Source organism: Mesocricetus auratus, unplaced genomic scaffold (assembly GCF_017639785.1).
Source record: "Mesocricetus auratus isolate SY011 unplaced genomic scaffold, BCM_Maur_2.0 Super-Scaffold_100019, whole genome shotgun sequence".
NCBI lineage: Eukaryota > Metazoa > Chordata > Mammalia > Rodentia > Cricetidae > Mesocricetus > Mesocricetus auratus.
Window position 1 is genome coordinate 31,188,879 of NW_024429200.1, and position 15,889 is coordinate 31,204,767.

Here is a 15,889-nt window from a genome sequence, read left to right on the forward strand (position 1 = left end):
AAGTGTGACCCCTGTACTGTTCACACCAGCAAAATGCTAGACTTGAACCTTTGACTAGGCTGTCACCCACTCAAATATGCCTGCTAAGAAGGTATGAGAGCATGCTCTGTGGATTTCCTGTCCGGCACTGAAGACCCATAAGTGGAGACCACTGAGGAGTCTGACCTTCACCACACAGAACCTGCTAGTAACAAAGTTTCTCCTTGCTCCTTGTTGGGGTATCAGAGGTGCCCCCTGGAGCTTCTGCTTTCTCTGTGTGAGGAAGTCGTCATGCATCTTTGCCCTCAACCTCAGTGGAGGCCATGTGAGTGGATTAGATACTTCCATTCCTCTGACTCTGCAGTAAAAACAAGTTACCAGCAAAGAGGACCTACTATCTGTCTGCATCTCTGCTCTGAGGCCAAAGCTAGAGCACTGCTTGGGGTCTAACCCCATGTCTTCCATCCACTCATTCATCCCTTCTCTGCTTCAATTTCTTCTTTGGTTAAATGAGAATGAGCAGAACAGTATCCACCTATAGATTGGTGGGCACTAAATTTGTTGATACATATAAAGCCTTAGGCCAGTGCCAGACACTTACATGTCAACCTTTACTGCTGCTGTCATAGCTCACTTCTTGACATGACATGTACCTTACATGTGGCTTTTGGCATATCCCATGACTTTTGATATGTAGTAGTTTCATTATTCTCATTTTCTATAAATTTATAATTGTAATCGTATTTCCCTTTGTATACCCAACAGTATTTTTTAAGTTTCTAAATAGATGGGAAATTTATGTTTAAATGTTCTTAATTTGTGGCTTTATTCTGTAGTCAGAGAATATGTCCATTTCTTTGTGCTGTAAAAGATTTATTGAACTGTTCTTTCTAGTCTAATACCTGAACTATTTCTTTTTCAGCTTCTTCCTTTAAAATAATTTCCCCCTTTTCTTCATTGTGAAGTCCATTATGCTTGGCATGTATTATGTAAACATTATTTCTAACATACCAAACTAGAAAGTTAAATGAAATAGGGGTTCAATCATGTTGAGTTGAATGCTTTATTCTTGGTCAATCTTTACTTAAGTACAGTCTGTGCAGTTGCTGACCAGGAATGGCGTGGGGCAGGTATCTCAGTCTCCAGGGATGTTTGCTAGTTCCATTATCTCTCCTCTACTTTCAGAGTTCTCACAAAGGTTACCTTTAATTCTAATTTTAACCGCCTGTAATTTCAGAATGGGGCTATAAAGTAACAGTTGCCCCAAATACTCTTTTAAAACCTTACTAGTTCTATCAAGGGGCAAATTCTAGAACTCCATCCCAGAATTCCAATACCCAGGAAGCTGAAGGAAATTATAAATTTGAGGGAAGGCTTGAACTACATAGTAAGACCCTATTTCCCAAAACAGATGAATCTATTCCCTTTCCCTAGAACCTGGGAGGGCCTTTATGACTACAATAAACAAATGAGTGTAAGACACAGGTGACTTCCATGATGGGTCGTAAATGCCAAAATGGTCTCTATTTGCTGTCTTGCCTTGGTCACTCTTAGAAACCAATCACCATATTGTGAGGAGGTTCTACATGGAAAGGCTTATGGTGTGTGTTTGGGCCCCAGACCCATTTGAGCCTTAGGGTAACATCAATCAGTAGATATTTAAGTGAGCCTTCTGTTGATCTCCCTGAAGGCTCATAGTGAAGATCAGAGCCAAGCCACCTCCTAAGTGCCCTGTGCTAAGTGTTTGTGAGGTACAAACCAAGTGAACATAATATATATTTGAGTGGTAAGCCAATTTATTACTCAGCTATAGTAATTGGATCATTATAAATGGAGCATCTCCCCAATTCAACAGAAAATTCATGTATAATGAGGGTGTTATAATGAGAGAAACACTGAATGTAAGTTGTGGGCTTCATTAACTCATAACTCCTTTTGGTCCTTGGGCACATCATGTAGCCTTTCTGGGTCTTATCTATGTCTCTCAAAGAAGATATCTGGACCTTTAAGTCCCTTCAATTTTTACCATTAATGTCTCAATATGGTATATATAAGTCTTCATATCAGAAATACGTTTCTAAAAAACACATATTTTATTAATGGTATTTAGATTTATAACTGACTCTAGGAGGGTAATCATATTACCTGCTATCCAAACTTTGTGAATTATTATTGTTCAAAATGTTGATGTTACAGGATAGGGTCATTTTTAACGGCCCAGTTATGGCATAAATAAGTTTGAAAGCCAGTCGGGGATCCACAGTGTCAGCTCATGGTAATGTAATGACTACCGTTTAGATTCCTGACTTTCTTTAGACAGAGTATCTCATAAGCCAAGCTGGCCTTGAACTTTCTGTATAACAGAAGATGACCTTGAATTTCTAATCCTCCTGCCCTCACCTCCTGAGTTCTCCTGTACCGGTTTATACAGTCCTGAGAAGAGAACCTGCAACCTTGTCATGCAAAGCAAGTACTCTACAACTGAACTACATCCCTAGTTCCTGACTGTTATATTTCCCAGGGATCTCTCACTATTTGAGGCATCCTTCTTTAGTTACCAGGCGACATGATGCCAAATATGCTCTCTGAGGCATTGTATCTGTCTACAAATCCAGCAGCTTGAGAATTTTATATGCATTTTATAAACCTAAATCTGCTCCATAAGAAGCCGAGTCAGTTTTTCAAAGTTACACCTCTCTGAAAGACACACTCCTCATAGAAATGATCTATTGCCCCATGCACCACATTCTAAAGGAAGCTAAAGTAAGTGTTTACTGCATGGCTTCCAACGTAATCCTCCAAGATCCCTAGAATGGGATGACTTGGGACAGCTGCCCTAAGCCAATATTCAGGGGACCCAGCCCTGCTGCCAGCTTTGTCGGTGACTCAAGGGGCACAGCTGGAGCCCGTAAGAGGCTTGCACCACCCTTGATGACAACCACTTCTAACCTGACTCCCATTCCTGAACTTACCAGAATGACTGACTCTCATCTTTCCAGTATAACACTCCAGAACACAGAGCAAAGCAACAAGGTTGCTGCTCTGATATACATTGGATGCTCCTGAAAGCACTTGCAACATCTCTCAACCTCTTGATGACAGTTGGACTTTGTGATTAGAATGATGTGCCTTTAGTGATTTTATTAAACAGTATATAAGTAGATGAAATATGAAAAGAGTTATTTTAAAGACTTGACAAAATATGTGTGATTTAGCTGTGCAAGATTCGAGGGGAATCTACGGTTACCTGTGAAGAGATGCATCTGTCTTGGTGTTGGGTCTTTATTGCTGTGAAGAGAAGCCATGACCATAGCAACTCTTATAAAGGAAACATTTAATTGGGGTGTCTCGCTTACAGTTGCAGAGGTTCAGTCCATTATCATCCTGACAGGGAACATAGCAGCATGCAGGCAGACGAGGTGCTGGAGCTGAGAGCGTTATATCATGTAGGCAACAGGAAGTCAACTGACAGTCACACTGAGGGAAGCTTGAGCACAAGACCTCAAACCCGCCCCACTGTGACACACTTCCTCCAACAAGGCCACACCTCCTAATAGTGCCACTCCGTTGGAGGCATCAAACCACCACAGCATCCTTTAAATTTTATTGTTAGATGTATGTTTTATTCAGGATCAAATGCTCTGTGCTCAAAGACAAAGCCTCACCCTTATGTCAAAAAATAGGTACACTGAGGCTGTATATATTTCAACTATATTTGTGAAAACAAATTTTTGATTTGTTACTTTGACCTGCTTTTTAGTAGGCCAACTCCTAGTCCTGATCCTGAGGAATGAGTTGGCTCAGACTGTGCAGATATGTAGTCCATCTCTTTCGGTTTCATCACAACAAATCAAGAGCAGTTGGGACTGTGCTTTTCTCCTGTCTAACTACAAACTGCCTCTTTGTGGCTTCATTTTCACAGTAAGCACAGCCTTGACATGGAGTGATCTGTGACACCCATTCCCTCTGAATTAATTCTAGAGGAATATGCTTTCCTGAAAAGTGATGTCTCTATATAAACCCAATACTCAGAGCGTCTTCTGTTATGTGGTCTAAGAAGGATCTACCACTTGCCCCGGGCAATTCCCTAGTCTAGGGTCTAGTCCCTTCCCCTTTCTTTAAAAGAGTGTATATGAGGATTTTCATCACCTTTGCGAGTGCATGAGGATTTTCATCACCTTTGCGAGTGCAGCATCCATCCCTCTACCCCAGTGCCTGGGCCTACCTTGCTTCAGGCTACCAGGCCAGTGATGCGCTCATGGTGGCCAAGCCAAAGCGCTGATCGGAGCCAAGGCCTTGGTGGGGCGCCCCCTCTCACCTCCCCGGGCCTGGGCTGAAGATTTCTGCCAGGTCATGGCCATCCGGCTATACCAGTTCCGGCTCATTCCCATTGGCGATTCCACGGTGGGCAAATCCTGCCTGATCCGCCGCTTAGGAAAATGCATCAAGCTCCAGATCTGGGATACATCGAGTCAAGAGAGGTTAGATCCATCACTCGCGCCTACTACAGGAATTCAGTAGGTTGTCTTCTCTTATTTGACATTACCAACTGCAGGTCCTTCCAGAATGTCCACGAGTGGTTAGAAGAGACCAAAGTCCACGTTCAGCCCTACCAAATTGTATTTGTTCTGGTGGGTCACAAGTGTGCCCTGGGTACCCAGAGGCAAGTGACTCGCCACTGGCTGCTGCATATGGCATGAAGCGCATTGAGACGACAGCCCAAGATGCCATTAATGTGGAGAAAGCCTTCACAGACCTGACAAGTGACATATATCAGCTGATTAAAAGGGGGGAGATTTCAATCCAAGAGGGTTGGGAAGGGGTGAAGAGTAGATTTGTACCAAATGTGGTTCACTCTTCAGGAGAGGTTATCAAATCAGAGAGAAGATGTTTGTGCTAGTCAACCCTTCCATTTTCAAAACATACCCTCCCACTTGAACTTAAAAGTTATCAAAATAAATAGAATCCTTATGTGACTGAAGAGATCTCAAACTTTGGATAACAAATGAGCCTTCTTCCTAGGGGTGGAGTTCTGACAGGCTCATATGTGGGTAGATACGGAGCCTGGGTGCTTTGATTGAGGGACTAAATTGCTAACATTGGCTAGATCAGACATTGTTTTGTGGCCCAGGCTCAGCAATGATTGTTCTGTGTGTCCTGTAAAGGACCACATATTAAGGGTCTAGGGTTTTGGAAGTTAGGTTCTAGGAAAACAGACCTACAGAGAGAAAAAGTGTTCCTTGGTATTTCAACTACTCAGAGGTGGTGACTATAAAGAAACACAGAAGGAAAACAAGTAACAATTTGGGGATAATTAGGATAACTGAAGAAGAGTATGATATCATGTTATTCAATGATAATATCATGTGTGCTGGGTTTGGTAAAACACAGTCGTTCATTTCTAACAGTTCAACTGTAAAATGAAAGGCCTATATGAATCAGCTCATTGATAAGGCCCTTTCAAGGTTGAGCATTCTAGTAAAGTTTATGCGATTCATATATGAAAAGGGAAGTCATTCACGCCTTGTTATTAATCACATTTGAGAAAGTGTACACTCTCATGATAGACTTACCGATTGTGTGAAAGAAACTGTCCCATGTAAAATGGCCATGGAAGGAGAAGAAGGAAACATTGTAACTCAAAGGCCACATTCTTTGACCTCTAACCATCCCTGAGCTTCCACTGCATCAGTGAGCCGTAATCTGGAGTAAGCACACTGCCTGCTTCTTTAGGTGCCTGACAGTGACAACACAGAGATTGTCTAAAAAAAAAATAAAACCCTAAGTCAAGTCCTTGATCGTTGGTTCTGTGCTGAATATTTCCTTAGCATGTGGTCCTGAAACCCTTAAAATCCTGCATATTAATTCTATAATAGGCCTGTGAAATTTTTTACCCCATTTTATAGAATAAGAAGCAAGAAAAAGTCTACCTGATTCCTAGCTTTTTTCACTGGATCATAATGCTGTCTCATGAATAAATAATTAATTGGTTAAAAAAAAAGAGTGTATAGGAGACACCTGTCATGTGTGTGTGTGTGGCTTAGCTCTCATTACTAACTGTGTAGCAGTCAACAAAGTGTGCTTATTCATATTGTCAGAAACAGAGACAATATCAGCAAAGGGCAGCAACTATTTGTCTTTTTGGCCAATAAACTGGAAAACTGATCTGAGAAAATCACCATGTGTCTGCCTAAGGAAACAGTTTTCGTGTATTTGGGCTATATATTTATGTGTATGTATTCATGCATGCATGCATGCATGTTTGTTTATTTGTAATATGTATGATTTGGTTTCCTGAGGAAATGAAATGGCATTTTAGCTTACTCTAGGGTGTAATAAACTTCTTCAATAAGGGTCCAGAGGGAAATACTATCGTCTGGTGAGCCATAGGTTTCTCCCAACTACTGAACTATGCTGTCATATCATGAAAACAATTATATAGTGCATAGATGAACAGGAATAGCTGTGTTCCAATACAATTTTATTTGCAAAGCTAGGCAGGGGTTCCAATTTGCTGGCTCCTAGAATCTATCAAAATCCCTTACTGGTTCCCCCATTTCTAATTTAAGTTGTACAAATATCTTCCCAATAATGAATCAGAGCAATGGCTCACATCACTGAAAAAAATCCACGTACTCACTATCTCTTTGCCTCCGTTCTCATTTACTTTCAGCGCTAGACAGCACGACCTCTCTGCTCACCACCCACTGGAATTGCTTTTATCAAGGTCACTGACAATCTCCATATTGCTAGTTCCCTGAGAGATTTCAACTCGCTCTTTCTTAATCTCTCCACGACTTTCAACATAGCCAGCCACTCCCTCATCCTTCTGGAAACCTCTCCACTCTTAGCTTCTGTGAGCTCTCATGACTGCTTTTCCTCCTACAGCTAGAGCTACTCCGCAGTCACCACATGCCTGTCTCCTCTTCACAAACACTGAATGCTGGCACTGCTCAGGGCTCCGCCTGGGTTCTGGTGCTTCTCTCCCCACTGTTTCCCTAGGAGGCCTCATCTGTTCCGTCACTTTAAATGGCATCTTTATGTTCCCAAGTTTATTTCTTCAGTTTAGCAATTTCCCCCAGTTCTATCCTCCTATATCAAATGCCCCGTGGATGCCAAGTCTCTGGATGTCTTAAACACAAAGTGGTAAGGAAATATTATTGAATACATAAATTAGTTTACCTCGTTGCCCCAATAGAAACCAGAGCCTAATCACTAACTTCCCCTTGCTTCTGCTCATATTACTAAGATGCAGGCGCTTTCTCTCTCCTATTTATCTCCTTAATGTTTCCCAGGCTAGCTGCATTTTTAAGAAAAATATTGAAATACTTCTAACACTGGTTACAAAGAGCAGCTGGCCTAAGTCCCTGTCCATGCTCCCTCCACCTCTGGATACAGCCAAGCCCTGCAGAGACCTGCAGACTCTGCTCTGGTGCCCAGACCAGCAGCCATTCTAATGGGTCAGTGCTCAAGCCAAGAGAGTTGTTAAATACTTGACCATACTTCCCCCTCGCTCCATGCTGCTGTTGCCAAGAGATTCCAGCACTCAGGCATCAACTCTCACCCAGTGGAGTGGAAAAGCCATCTAACTGGTCTCCCTATCTGCTGTCTTGTTCATCTCCAGGCTCTGCATAGCAGCTGGAAAGGCTGGTTTAAAACAGCAAACTGACGCCGTCTCTCCAAAGCTTGAAACCTTTAAACATGGATAAGCCCCAAGATAAAAACCCCAGTGCCCTGATAAATCTAAGACCTTCAGGATCTGATCCTTTTCATCCCTCCAATTTCACCACCAGGACAGGCACTGTCCTGACCACTTTCAAGTAGGTCCCCCCGGCCCCCCCCCGTAATTATCTTCCAGAACCTTGTCTGTTTTCTCCACGGGGTAGTTTAATCCAGAACATTGTTGTGTGATTTTTTTTTTGAGACAGGTTCTCACCACGTAGCCCTGGCTGTCCTGGAACTCACTGTGTAGACCAAGCTGTGTAGGCCTCGAACTCACAGAGATCCGCCTCTTCCCCACTCCCGCCCTGCTTTCACTCCGCCAGTGCTAGTACTACAAGCATACACTACTATGCCCAGCATACAAATTATTTTTTAAAATCTATTGCTCTTTCTAAACTCTAAGCTCTTGGAAAACAGAGACCATGTTTTGCTTGATAGATTCCTACCAGCTTTAATTTTTTTTTTATTTTTGACAACTTTCCTGTCTCTCTCTCTCTCTCTCTCTCTCTCTCTCTCTCTCTCTCTCTCTCTCTCTCTCTCTCTCTCTCTCTCTCTCTCTCTCTCTACACACACACACACACACACACAGAGGTTTCATTTACCCTCCAACTATTATCTCTTATCTCCCTCCCACCAGCCCTCCTCCTCTCTCCCTGCAAGTCCCCTCCTGCTGTCACATAGTTTTGTTTTGTGACTCACTGAGTTTAACCAAGGCTGCCAAAATAGTCATGATGTGGAGTTAGCCAGTGGAGCATGGGCAATTCCCAGGGGCTACATCACCAAGGCAAGGACTCCCAGTTCACAAGCAGCCATCCATTGCCAATAAGCCCCCAGAGAGGGGTCAGGCTCCAAGAACCGCCTCCCAAATCCATGATGGAATGTTGTGTTCAGTCTTGTGCTGGCCCTGTGCAGGCAACCACAGTAATTCTTATGAAGTAAGAAACTACATGTATCTGAAACACTTGGCTCTGAACTCAGTAACTACATTTTAACGGAATCATTCAGTCCCAAAGCAGACATCCCAAGGTGCTGAGAGAAAACCAGTGAGCACATCAGTTTGGGTACCTAAGATTTCTAAGTGGCTATGACACAGAGGACAGGGTCATTGATTGGTTGGTATGCTTTGGTGTCTTTTCTCTAACAACACAGTTTCCTCAGTGCTTCAGGGCTGGGCAGTGGCTCCACCTGCAAATTCACTGATTTGCTATCGGGGCAGAAACTGGCCCATAAATTGCTCTATTTATTTATAGCCTGAGTGAGACTTACAAAGTACATATTAATGGAAAAATCTATTCAAAAAAAGTATTTTGGGGCCAGCAAAACAGCCCAGTGGATAAAGGTACTTCCTAGCCAAGCCTGAAGACCTCAGTTCAATACCCAGGACACACTTGGTAGAAAGAGAGAAGCAACTCCTAGAGACTTACACATATGTACACAACACACTTCTTGAAAGTACCAAAAAAGAAACTTTGATGTCCCAAGAAGGCATAGCAGAAAACAGTTGACTTTCCTTGCAGTGCTTTTTGTATTTGTACATCATAAGCTGGTGTGATTTGGTAAAAAGCAGAACTTCTTTCCTTCGCTTGTTAATGGCAGTTTTATGGCCTCATTCTACCAGGCATATAACTATGTTATAATATAAACAAGCCCATGGAGTAATGAATCATTTCAATCTTATTGTTTGTACGGTTTTACTACAAGTCTTGGGGGAAAAGCTATTTGAGTTCCGCATTTTAAAATTATGCTAACCCGATTGTTCATCATGGTCCTGCTTACTCTTTATGATGGATGCAAGATGTTTAAGTCCCCCAAAACACTGGTGATGGTCCTGATTAGTGCTTGAGATCCCATCAAGACACTGTTGATGAAGTTTGAATAACATATTTAAAAAGTTGTATGTGACAGAATACTTGATTGCTTAGATAAGGTTTTATAAACTTATAAAATGAATTTAAATTGGATTAACATGTGCTTTTATTCTTCCACAAAATGTTAGCTGCTTTAAGATGCATTTTTGCCAGACTATCCAGATCACTGTTTTTACACCAAAACCACAATAATGACAGAGTAAGTTGCAGGTAATACTGACTATGAGATGTCCCATATGTCCACATCAGCAACCAAATTCTCAAAATCTAGGCTTCAGAAGGGTTCACCTGTTACTGTGTTTTGATGTTGTTTTGGTCAAGGGAAATAAAAAGAATAGACAAGTGACATATTGACTAATTAAATATGACCCAATGCCATACTGTTGCTGCTAGTTCCTTGTACAACCCATCAGGAAATCAGGAAGAATAGGGATATGTCATTTTAGAATTTTAAAAGAGGTCAGTATGCTGAAGACTTGGTAGGCAGTCCAAAATAATAATAATAAAATCCAGGGTGTAGTATAATATTCTTCCCACTTAGGAATTTAAAAATCACTTTCAGATGTAGAATTCCATGTTAGAAGAACTCCAATGAAGAATAACCATCCACTTAAAAAGGAATGTATGAAGAACGAGGCTTTTTACTAAACAGTTCAAATTTATTCCAATTATGTAAAGTCAATGAGTTGGAAAAGTAAGGCTTTTTTGATAAACACCCAAAGTTAAAAACAAAAATTGGGGCCTGTGATGACAATTATCTTACATGAGCCTCAGGAGCCAAATTGCATCTGCAAGTTCTTATTGGTTGCATAGTACCAAGATTTTCTTGATGATAGAGCTATACTGTTAGGAGAGTTTTTTAAAAATGAATTTTTTAGGCCAACTGTCTTGCAATCTTGGATACTATTCCATTTACAAAGAATGAGAAGGAATTTTGCGTATATTGAGAATTGCATGCAAAGAGCTAATCCATGGGACAAGTTAGCATGTTGCGGGTCTCTACTACACAAAGAGTTTTGTAGTAGTTAAAAATTAAGTAAAATTCCAGTGGAATGTTTTCTGATCCCTTCGAGTCTCTTCAAGGATACACAAGGGTGCAGAGTGTGTGCACTGAGTTCTGGCTTTGTTGTTGCTGTTGTTACTTAAAGTTTCTCCACTACACAGAGAAGAATTTCACCACAGACCTGTCACTCTCTGTTACCTCCCCCCATATTGCCGCACTATGGCATAAATGATATTTCTTTTTTGCAGTGTTCTCTATCTTAGAGGGATCAACATGCTTGGAGTTGGAGTTCTGTTCAACTTTCCCCTCTTCCTCATCCTTAGTATCGAATAGCTGGTCTTTTCATCCCGCCACCAATGCATGATGTCTATCTTCACATCTTTCCTATTGCTACCTCGATGGCCTCCTCTGCAGGTTCATGCCTTTCCCTTCTCTTCCCAGCCAGAACTTCTCTTCAGAAACATAGCTGAATGTGTCGTACTCTGACGTCAAAGCTGGCAATACTCTCCCACTTAATTGGAATAGGTAAAACCCCTTGGCACACACAGAATACCTTCCCCATCAGACCCTACCATTCTCAAGTCTCATCTGCCCATGGCCCTGGCCCATGCTCCCAGAAAATGCCATGCTGTGTGCACCCGAGATTTTAATCCTTAGTTTTCTTGACTCTGTTTCATCCCTTAAGACTCAGCTCACCTCCCTTTCAAAGCCTTGCTTGATTTCTTCAAAGTCACAAGCTCTTTAAATTCCCTTATGTGACATTGTCTTTTAGCATTTGCTTCAAATTTCACTGTGGTCACTGACTAGGGCATCTCTCTTTTCTCTAAAACACGGTAAACTCCCAGGGAGCAGAGATTACATATCACCCATCCTTTTCGTTGGAACCACCATGCTTGGTGCGGTCCTGAAACGGGATAACCTTTTTGCAAGCTGTTGAACTTCTGATGTGAACTTTTCATGTGGGGTCTGTTCCTGCCTCCTAGAGGAAGCCACAATGACATCCCAAAGACTCCCTGCCGCAGTGATGACACAGATCACAGTTGTTCAACTTCCCTCAGCTTCTTCTGGCCTTTGGACTTCTTCATCCTGCGTCTTCCTCTCAGGTCATTGACACGTTGACATTACATAATTGAATTTGGAAACATTTCTTTTTTTATGAAATTTTGTTTCCCAAACTTCCTTTTTCCCTCTTTTAAAGATCGATCAGACTGATGAGTCAAATGAGTATTGCATTTTGTTGTTTGTTTGCATTTTTGAAACAGGGTCTGCCTAGTCCTGGCTGGCCTGGTATTTACTATGCAGACCAGCTTGGCTCTGAACTCAGAGATCTGCCTGCCTCTGCCTCCTGAATGCTGCTTCAGAGACTTCTTTATCCCATCTGCTCCCAGGTTCTATACTTCCTGATGTTTGGTACCTCAACCCAAACTCTTGTCTCATGGTTCCCAACTAGAGTTTGGACAATGTGCTGACCCTGCTTTCAAACAGAGACTCCTTTTCATCCCCCCCCCCCATCGTCTATTTACTCAGGCAATTTGCAAAGGTTAAGTCTTCGGACTCCATAAACCTAGAAGTTTCTAAAGCAAAGTCGACTTTTCATTCTTTTTATATATTAATATGTTCATTTCTTATCACTGCCTTTTTTAATTTTTCTATTCAGTAAAAGCTCATGCTGTTACTTCTCTTCAAATTCAGATGTTTATGCTCTCTGATCACTTGGATATTTTATAGATGTTTGTCATCTGTTATTTGCTTCAGGATTTTACTTGAAGAGAGGGTAACAACACTTGGATATTCTTGCTCATCCACTCAACCGTTCCCAGTCCTTTTCTAGCTGTAACATTTCCTATTTCCAATCCTCTCTGGGTTTGGAAAAAAAAACCAGCTTGGCAATGGTTCACTAAGAATTGTAATTTAATCCTTTGGAGTAACAGGCTTTTCATCTGTGCTCCCTGCAATGATCCTACGAGCTGCCACACAATCAGTTCCTTAGAAAAGAACAATCAACCCAGAAGAAAAGAAAAGTGCTAGCAACGTGGAAAGAATAGGAGGTCTTTTATAAAACGTCTAAATCAAAATTAACCTTGAGAGTAAATGGCATCATAATATGAATTATTGCTCCTTAAAAAAAAAAGAATCAAGACTTTTTTTTTTTGGCAAGCAAATGCAAATGAGGCCGACTGTCTGTGCTTTTGATCCTGGCTGTGTAAACATAGGCTCATAACTAGGTAGTTTTATGTTTATGTTGGTGGAGTCTCTAAAGTCAGGCCTGCAGACCTGGGAACAATGCAACATTGAACAAAGAGCAAACAGGGCCTTAATCCTCCCCTCCCGAGGCCCTTGACCTCAGGAGTGTTTGTCAAGTCCTTTGGTGTCCCTGTTTTATGAAGCAGGTTATTGTAAGATGGGGAAAATGGAGGTACAGTCCTTGTGTGTCTACACTGCTGTATGTGCATTTGTTTAAAGGGGGTTTGTCTATTCTAAACAGTCCTTCTTTGGAGACAATTAGTAAGCCATCACCAATCTGCATAGTAATTTTTCACCTCATTTTCAGTCATTATCACTGTTCATCAGCCGTGGCTGTAACATCACAGAGAGTTCACTGGGATTCCGTGGGTGTCTTAGGATTCATTATCATCACCACTATTACTACAAATTGCACCATTCACTTAGCACCCACAATCTGCTGAAGAAAGCAGGCTGGTCCCATTTTAAGTGAGAGAGGTGGCAAGGGGCCCGACAACGGCAGGTGAGGGGAGGTGACTTATTGCACAGCTGAGGAGGGTGTGGACGTAATTTCGAGGACAAACACTTTGCAAGAATCCTTTTCTTTCCTGCCCCAACCAGATCCACAGAAACAGAATGGAGCTGATCAGAGTGCATATTTAAGATGAAAATTTGTGGGAAAATCGCCTGTGTCTATGGCACAAGCTATTAATTTTGTTTATTTGCAAAGTCTATTGAAATTTGGAGTCTCTCAAGTTGCTGTATAAGTTCTCAGAGTCCCAGCCCCGCTAGCAAAGTGGCCTATCTGGTTCACTGACGATGGGTAGAGACAGGTTGACAGTCTGGTGTCTGCCCAACAAAAACTTCAGCACTGCTCTCTAATGAAACTATCACTCCAGAGATTGAAGGTCTCACCTTTAATTTAGTAAAGACACCAACTTCTCTATTTGTGGTAAAATGTAAATTTCTTTTTCTTATTTACTTTTTTTTTTAAGACAGGGAGTCTCATGCAGCCTAGGCTGGCCTTGAACTTCTATGTAGTCAAAGGTGATCTTGAACTTTCTGACTCTCCTGCCTCCACTTCTTAATTCTGGGATTACAGGGTATACCTTATGTGTGCTTTTAATTAAGGCTAGGAAGCAAATCGAGGGCTCCATGCACGCACTCTATGACTCAAGCTGCATCCCTAACTAACGGAAAGATAGAGGTTGAATGCCCATAGATGTGCTCATGCGTTTGAATTAGAAGTTTATCATTTTAAGCTGAGAAAAATTTTCTTCTTAGTTTTCCACAGAATTGGCTAAGCTTTAAGCAAAACTTTATGAAGGCAGGGATTTGGAAGTGATGCTGATGCTGCTTTTAATACTTCATAGAGTAGTTCTTAAAAATTTGAGGAAAGAAACAATTCCTACCCATTAAACTCAGTTTTGTATTTCTTTAGAAACTGTCTTATTATTTGCTAGTGAGTGAAATCTGAAGTCTGAATGACATTCTTAGTTTACATGAAAATCTCAGCTTTCTTTATATACTATGAAATATAATGGCTGTTACTTTAAAAGACACAGGGATAAATATCTATTATCACTAGAGCCTGATTTAAACAAAGAGCAAATATTTGATCTTTACAAACACTTTGGACTTCTGACTATGACAATACTAAGAAGTTACGTCCAAAGATACCCCATATTTTCATAAGCCCAGGATACCCATATCAGCCTGGTACAATTCACAGCACCTTTATTTCTTCCAGGTACATAGAAATGAAATTGGGGGGAAAGGACAACTTTGTTCCACCTGAATTCCAGTTTGCCGTGAAGCAAGGGTATTTTATAGGGAAGTCTGAAGGACTAAAAAGAAAGTCGTGCTAGAAAAGATGACAGAGTCAAGAATTTTTAAGAATCTGGACAATTTTTAGAAATAAATATAGAAAAGTAAACATAAGTATATATATACAATCATATATTTATAGTTATTATAAATACATCCATATTTATAATTATATAACTTACAATTATTATATATTATTTGGATATTATATTACTTTATACATTATACATTGTATGTGTATATTATATAATTATTATATGATATATACATATATATATATATATACACACACACAAAATTAGAAGTAAATATAAGAAAGAGATTTGGTGAGCTTTTCAGAGAGCAAAGTAAGCCAACACATGTCATTACCCACTTACAGCTTTGGAATTTTTTTTTTAACTTGTAAACCTACACAGGCCAGACAAAGAACTGCCAACAATCACAGTGACTTGTGCCATTTGTGAGGTTGTGAGTTTTTAACTGGCAGAGAGAGAAGACCTTCAGAGGATAGGGCGTGTGTATAGGGGGATGAAGTACAAATCTTGTGGGTTTTTTATTGTCTTTATGAAAAAATAATATTTTTCAGACCTTGGACCTGGGAGGTAATTTTTCCATGGCCAATTATGGTAGTTCTCACGGAATGACTGCACACCTGCATTTGATGAAACAGAAAGAAAAACTCCCTTGTTCAGTAAGGGAACATATGCAAATTGAAGGATCAGACGAGCAGGACAGCTGGCCATAAAGAATGTTTTACCATTCTGAGGGAGCACTTGGCTGGCGGCGTTCAGAATCACCACCAAGCTGGTGAAGTGTGTGGGGCAGCTTCAAATGTGAGAGCAATCGCTTTTGGAGAAACAGATAAATACCCTGGTCCAAGTCCAGAACTCACTAACACTGAGAATTGAGGGTTAAGCAAAGTTGAGGGAGCCATTGACACATTGGTTAACCAAAGTACATGTATTCTGACACATGACTGGAAGTGTGTTATCTGTGCCCTTCCTAATTTACTTCAATCTTTATTAATGTCCGACAATCAATAATCTTTGCTTAGATTTCATAAATAAATGTCAGCAGCACGCGTCTTGTATTTTTAGCACACATCTTCAGTCAATGTCCCATTAAATGGAAGTGCAGCTCTTATTGAACAAAGAGGTGATCTTTCATCAGAACGGGACTGCACCAGGACTTAGAGGCGCGGTTACCCATGGAAAGAACTCCTCTGGACTGCTTGCAACTTCCATTTGCTCATCTTTGAAATGGGGTG

At 41.0% G+C, this 15,889-nt stretch overlaps 1 pseudogene; it reads left to right on the plus strand.

Annotated features, from left to right (window-relative positions):
- The first annotated feature begins 4,332 nt into the window (after nucleotides 1-4,332).
- On the plus strand, nucleotides 4,333-4,879 carry LOC101837997 (annotated as a pseudogene).
- Nucleotides 4,880-15,889: the final 11,010 nt, after the last annotated feature.